The 7877-nt window shown below is 42.4% G+C and overlaps 1 non-coding gene across 1 annotated transcript; it reads left to right on the forward strand.

Moving 5' to 3' along the window:
* The first annotated feature begins 1561 nt into the window (after positions 1 to 1561).
* On the forward strand, positions 1562 to 1669 carry LOC131222544 (small nucleolar RNA R71). The gene has a single exon (XR_009160102.1). It is a non-coding gene; the product is annotated as a small nucleolar RNA R71 (small nucleolar RNA).
* Positions 1670 to 7877: the final 6208 nt, after the last annotated feature.

Below are 7877 nucleotides of genomic sequence, written 5' to 3' on the forward strand. Positions count from 1 at the left end.
AAAAAGATATTGAGCTCCGATATCATATTTTTGAAAAATAAATTCATATTTTCATTCCTACAATTAATGATTGCATTTGATGTAGCAAGGAATAGACGACCAAGAATGACGAAAATTTGAGTGCTCATATCTATGATGGGTTGAGTATCCAAGACAATAAAGTTTACTGGATGGTAGAATTTATCAACCTGGACTAACACATTCTCAATCATCCCTCTCGGTACACAAACTGAGTGATCGGCTAGTTGTAATGTGATTCGAGTGGGTTTTAATTCACCTAAACCCAATTGTTTGTAAACTGAGTAAGGGATCAGATTTACACTCGCCCCTAGGTCAAGAAGTGCATGCTCAATCTGGTGATTCTCATTTATATAGGTGATAGTTAGGCTACCAGGATCTTTATATTTTTATTGCACATCTTGTTTCAGGATGAAACTCGCCTTTTCTTTCAGGAAAATTTTCTTTTGAATGTTTTGCATCTTTTAGTAGTGCATAGATCGTTCAAAAATTTGGCATATGAAGAGATTTGTTTAACGGCATCCAGTAGAGGAATATTGAGCTTCACTTGCTTAAGCACCTCTAGAATATCTTGAGAATTAGATAGAAGTTTTGGTGCAATTAATCGCTGGGAGAATGATGCAATCGGCTTACTCACTCTTTCCGGTTATTCCTTATGTGGGGCATTGCTAGGTCTATTATTCTTAGTTTCTTCTGGGTTCTTACGCTTTTTAGCCCTCGTCAGAATAGTTTTATCAATAATCTTCCTACTTGAGTGGTGATAGACTTAGTTTGCTCCATCTGATTTGAAGAGCTTGGGTCACTTATTTCATATAGTGGTTTTGGATTAGGGTGAAGCTAGGTAGGAAGGATCCTTTTCTCCCCAATTGAATTTTTGGTATCAAGCCCTTGTATGGCCTTTGTAAGGTCTTGAAAGGCTTGCAACATACCTTGATTAAAAAACTCTTGATTTTGAATATGTTTTAAGACTGGATCCTCTTGAGGTTTCCTTTGATTCAGAAATTGGTTAAGGATCCCTTGAGGAGTAACAGTTTGTCCATTCCTTCAACTGAAATTTGGATGGTTCCTCCAACTTGAGTTATATGTATTTGAGGTGGGTCCACTGAAAGGTCTTTGGTAGTTGTTTACAACATTTGATTGCTCATTCAATATCTCTTGAAAAGTAGGAATTGTTGGGCAATTCTCAATTGTATGTATGTCGCAAGCACAAATACCACAAACAACTTTTGTAGCCTTTTCGAGTTATGCCTTCTTAAGTTCCATGACCTCGACTTTTCTTGTGAGTTTGACTATTCTTGTATTTACATCATCTTCCTCTTTTAAAAAATAAATTTCTCCCCTTTCCTTTGATTGAGTAGGCTTAGAAGTGATAGTTCTTGATGAGGTATCTCAGGATTGCACGTTTTTAGTGATTTTATCAAAATAATCCCACGCATCATTGGCTTCCTTGTTCATGAATTCTCCATTATACATCATCTCCACAAATTGGCGCATGGATGAGGTCAATCCCTCATAGAAAAAGCTTGTTATCATACATGTTTCGTAGCCATATTGTGGACATGAATTTATGAGATCCTTAAATCGCTCTCAATATTGGAAGAAGGTTTCATCTTCTTTTTGCGCAAAATTCATGATTGCTTTCCTTAAGGTATTCGTTTTGTGATATGGGAAGAACTTTTTAAGGAACTCCCTTGTCATTTTAGCCCATGTGCCAATGGACCGTGATCTTAAGGAATTTAACCACGACTTAGCCTTTTCTTTTAAAGAGAAAGGAAACAATTTCTGTCTTACCATGTCCTCAGACATGTTTGGGAAGTGTAATGTAGATATTATCTCATATAACTCTTTTCATATGCAAGTATGGACTTTCAGATTCTAGCCTATGAAACTTAGGAGGGAGTTGAATCACCCCCGGTTTAACATCCACAGTTCCTACATTTAATGGGAATATCATGCAGGAAGGTGTGCTCACGCCCGGCGGTTGTAAATAATCTCGTAAAGTACAAAGTGGGGGTGCATGATGCACCTCATTCTCATCATGGGCTTTCTCAACAGGGTGTTGAGGTTGATGTGCAACCATAACTTCTACTGACTTAGAGGATCTCAGGTGGTGTCTAATCCGGTGATGAATAGACAACCCTTCAACTAATCCTCCTTCACTCAAGAGATGGAGGGTGTTGTCACGAACCCACTTGGGCATGAAACACTCTCAGCCCTTAAGTAACTAAATAACTAAACCTAAAAAGAAAACTAGAAACACTAAAACAAATAAGAGATCTAGAAAAGGTAAGAGAGAGGGTTGGAACAAAATTACCGAATAAGAGTTTATATGTTAAGATCCTACAAAAAAAATGTTAGTTTCTAAAAATAAATTTAGAAAAAATCCTAACCTAAAAACATACTAGAAAAATAAACCCTAATCTTAACATAATTTTAATACCAATTAATTTCAGAAAAATACAGCTATAGCCCCTAGTAACGGTGACTCACAAGGAACCCGATGGCCGATTTTGGCCGCAACAGCCTCCGTAGTACCCCATTCTCGGCTCCCGAGGTAGGTTCCGATCCTGGGATCCTACAAGGAGGATTTTCATAACAATATAATCACTTCCAATGCGAGCATACTCAAGATCACAACAAGTACATCTGAGAATAACAAAGGCACACATCACAAAATCCACTAAAAATTTAAACTTTTACAATCATCCAAAAGGTCCAAAAGGACATACATGAGAATAAAAGGAAAAGAGAGAGAAATCAGCAACACCGGAGTCCTCACCGCTCAACTCTACTCCATGCTCTGCTGCTACGACACCTACTTAGAGTCTCCTGCACGTATCAATCGTGCATAAGCTTATAGAAGCTTCGAGGGTGGTGTAAGTGTGTGACAATGGTGCACAGAAGAATAGTGGGAGGTATAAGGAGAAGCATAATCAATGAACATATCACTAGTCTTACCAAGGCTTACCATGAATGCGATGCAATAAGTAATGAGTGTCATACCAAGGCAATGTATGAAAGGGGGGCTTGTATAGCCAATGCTAATGCGATGTAAGTGATGTCAGTGCTCATAACCATAAGTCAAGTACATTTTCAATCATAAGGAAATCACCGGGGTCCATTACACTGCTGAATGACTGCCGCTCTGCAGATCCCGCACAGTCAAACGAGCGTAAGAGACCTCACTACCCACCTGTGGACAACCAATCACCAACAAGGCCTGAAGGTAGCGGACCCATTTACAAGCTGGTCAGACTCAGCCTAGCAATGCCTCCTCACACCAGACAGGTAAGGCCACACCCTTATCCAACCGACTACACGACAGTGGGAGTCGCGGCCTAACGGTATAAGGCCCTCTTGCGCTCATGTATTCCACCCGGTCACGGCGTTGGAGCAGATCCTTGGTACCATGGAAGTTTTGGGAATCTCACCCATGGGCATCCTACGCACCCAATATGCTCAAGTAATATTTCCTGTCCACACATGCGGCCATCCACAAATGTCCCTTTGGAGGCAAGGCCCTGATGAAGCAAGGGCGATCCTCATGAAATGCAATGCCAATGCATGAGTCGCACACACAGATCATGCACAAGTTTCAGGCACTCAATGTGCAAAAGGGGAGAAACTCCATCCCTGAATGACCACTATACAATGCAATCAATTCATACAGATGATGCATATGGGTCGCAATGATGTAAGTGTGCTACCTGAGGAATATGAAATCGTCTGTCCCAAGGAGGGTCAAGATCTAGGCACATCGACAGGTATTCTAAGAAGAAGAGAAGTCCTCTAGTGGGAGCCCAGACTTTGGGATGACCCACAAACTAAGAGAGTCAAAATCCTAAGGAGGAACAGTCTTAGCCCAGGCCCAAGGTGGGCCTTTAACCACCTATAAGGGCCTCTATGGGCCTACCTTAGGGCCACCAAGGAGGACATCCAACCTCAACCTGGGTCCCAAAAGGTAGCCTACTATATATGTAAAGAAAGGTCCAAGGCACAATCAACCCATGGCCTAGTGGGCCATACACTAAGCCCAAAAACAAAGGCAACCTAGTGGGCCCTTAAGCAAGGTTAGGGCCCAACCATAAGGGTCATAGGTTCATTCATTGTAGTAGGCCTAATGGGCAGCCCATTATCCCAACATATGGGAAATTCTTAAATTTTTAACACATGTAAGTTGGGCCTCACATCTCGGCCCAAGTATGAATTTATTATAGTGGGCAAACAAGGGCCCAACTACTTGAGTATTTGGCCCATAAGGCCCATCACAATGACATGGTAAATATAGGACCCAAGGGTTCAATGGGCCTATCAAAAGTTCTAGCCCAACCAAGGCTATAAGGCCCTTACTTGACTAAGAGACTAGCCCAAGAAGAATCCTATTTGGGATGGGCCTTTAATCATACACTAATTAAGCCCAAAAAAATAAAAATTAAGATGATAAGATACTGACATAAATCCTCCTCAAATCTAGTGGGCCATATTGCCCCAAAGAACATCTATAGGCAACAATTATTGGGCTCAATGCCAAATTCCAGCCCACCCAAATTTCTGGGTTGGTTGGAGTTCAGCATTAGAAGTATTTCTTAGTATAATTAATTCTGGATGACTCACACACATCACTGTGGGCCCCACCAGATGAGAGAAGATATACAATACATATATGAAATGGGCCAGACTGTTAGAATGCAAGCCCAGCAGTAGCCTAAGGTAGGGATGTCCCATGTGTAGGCAGTCCTATGGGCCTGGGGTATATGGCCCAAAAATCCACCTAATGTGTTCTAATTGAATAAAAAGGGGGCAAGTATGATCAATCCCCTAAGGACCCTACATGGATGGGTGGTGGGACATTCAACACATCGAGGTGGGCCTACGAAGCAGCTAGATGCCCCAGCCTGGGCGTCCCTGCCTAGCAGACCACTTCCAGCCATACCACGGGCAACTCAAATGTATTTTGGATCTGAAATTTTACAAAGTGATACTTCCATAGGTGACCTACACCCCCACAAAATTTCAAGATTTTTGGACACTTATAAATATTTTAATTTATTTAAATAAAATAGACTGTCCAGAAAATCGGACTGACCTGGACGTCCCAACGTGGTGGGCCAGTCCGGCCCTTGCCACGGTGTACACAGAGGTCCATTGGCCCTGAAATTTGGTAAGTGGGTCCTAGAATGGGTGGAACATATCTCCACAAAATTTCAGAATTTTTAGACATATATAAATATTTTAATTTATTTAAAGAAATCAATCTGTCCTAAAAATCGGACTGATCTGGACACCGTATTGTAATGGGCCAGTCCAGCCACCACCATGGTGTGTACAGGTGTCCATTGGCCCCAAAATTTTGTAGGTGGGTCCTACTATAAGTGAACCACCTCTCTGTAAAATTTTATGATTTTTGGATACTCATAAATATTTTAATTAAATTAAGAATTTCAATCTGTCCAGGAAGGGATGTTGCTGTCCATGCATTGTTTACCCAATAAGGTGGGCCCAACCTTCATCCAAGAGGGGAAAAATGGAGGTTTAGTATTTTCTTCATAAAATAAGGTAAGGTGGGGTCCATAAAAGTGGCCCATCCTTCAGAGAAACCAAGCTCAAGTGTATGTTTTCCCTCCATACATGTGGGTTGGACAGCCCAACAAGGTGGACCGCCCACCCCTATGGGCCTCCTTTTTGGGTACCATATCATGGACCATCTGAGGTATGACCCATCACACCTCATGGTGGGGTCCACACCTTCTCATTACACTCCATACTTATAAAGAAAATGATGACAATCATGATCCAAAAATCCATGCCAAAGATTGAACATGACAATCCATGCAACAGTCCAAGTTTTTGGACAGCAATACATGGCTGGACACATCAGCCTATATCTCAATAATCTCAGCCATAAAAGGGTGTGTGGCCTTCCTCAGTGGGCCCCACATAAGTTCCAAATCACATACTAGAACTAGGACACTTGCATGCATTTGATTAAGGTGTCCGATGATCATGGAGTTAGGTGATAAGAGCATCCCACCTTGCTGGATTTTTATTTTTATTTATTTTGGGACATCCAAGGCCCACTATAAATGGGCCACACACACACTATCATCCATACATCAGAGAAAAGAGAAGAAGGAAATAGAGTAATCCGGCCATGGGGGTAGGGCCCCGCCACTAGTGGGCCCTCCCAAGAGTGAATCATACCCATACAACTACATTGATTTTACATGCAACATAAAATCACTACATGCATGATATATAATTGTTATGGATGGTTGGGATGCCATCCCAACATGATCCTTAGGGTCTAGATGACCTTAAGATGGAGTGGATTATAAAATACATCATGATGGGGTCCATGGAGAATGGCCTCATCATGGATCATGACATGCATGTAGGATGGGCCAAAGGGCCACATCCATGGGATCAAATGGGATCCCCACCATGGATTGGTGGGTCCCATATGATCCATCTAGAAAGAAAAAGATCAAAGGTTAGAAAATAAGATCAACAATTATAATCACCCACCTTGAATCTTCAAGCTACCACCAACACTAGGTACTCCAAGCTCCAAGCTTAAAGGTTCAATGGTCAAGATGAGTTTGTGATGGCTAGATGGAGGAAGAAAGGAAGGGAAAGTTGCTGGAAATTGGGAGAGGGAGGGCTGGAAATTCTTCCATGAAAGAGGAAAATGAGAGAATGAAGGAGGAGAGAGAGAAAGGAAAGGTTGTAGGGGAGTCATCATTACTCTCCCTCCTTGGTTAGAGAAAGAAATCATAACCTATGGTGATACAAACAATGCTTGCTAGGGTAGGTTAGGTGTGGGTAGTGTTTAGGATGGGTAGTGTTTATTCCATGGGAATTGTAGTGTGTGTGGGTGGTGTGCATGGGAACTTGTGCACGAGAGTGGTCCATATGCTTTTGTACAAAAAGTGGGCCACATGATGAAATGCTCACAACTTTTGATCTATAAGTCGGATGAATGCACAAGACGCGTCGTTGGAATCGCAACGACGATGCGGTCACAATGGTATAGGTCTCAACTCGATCCGAGTCGGGTCTTCATGACTGGGCTCACGGATGACCGCAAACACTATCCAAGGGTCACGGGTCGCCGGGATTCGACCGGTAGGACCGCAAGACCAAAATAAACGAGATGCATACTCACACACACATGCACACATACGAACTCGGGTCGGGTCTCACAACCCTCCCTACCAACAAAGAAATTTCGTCCTCGAAATTAAACAATCTTAGAAAAAATAAAAGACAAAACACCACCATCATATAGCAATCATCATATAAGGAAGGCAATACAAACAATCATATATCAATCAATCATCGAACAAATGGGGATAATGCACTCTAATCTCAGTCTCGCTTTCCCAAGACGCCTCGGCCTTAGAATGATGACCCCATTGCACCTTCACCAAGGGAATGACCTTGGTCCCAAGTACCTGCTTCTTCCGATCAAGAATACAAATCGATTGCTCGATGTAAGAAGCATCCTCACGGACCTCAAGTGGCTGCCAATCAATCACGGGAATAGTGTCCGACCCACATTTCCGCAACATAGAAACATGAAACACATCGTGGATTGCGGACAACTCAGGAGGTAAGGCAAGCCTATAGGCCACAACACCCAAGGCTCGGTAATCTCAAAAAGTCCAATGAATCTCGGGACAAGCTTGCCTTTCACACTAAAGCGAACCATGCCTTTCATAGGCAAGACCTTGAGATACACCATATCCCCGACTGCGAACTCAAGGAGTAGACGTCGACGATCAGCATAACTTTCTGCCGGCTCTGAGTTGTGCGCATCCTCTGCCTGATAACATCAATAGCCTCTGACGTCTGCAGCA

This window comes from Magnolia sinica, chromosome 1, assembly GCF_029962835.1.
Source record: "Magnolia sinica isolate HGM2019 chromosome 1, MsV1, whole genome shotgun sequence".
In the NCBI taxonomy this organism is placed as follows: Eukaryota; Viridiplantae; Streptophyta; class Magnoliopsida; order Magnoliales; family Magnoliaceae; genus Magnolia; species Magnolia sinica.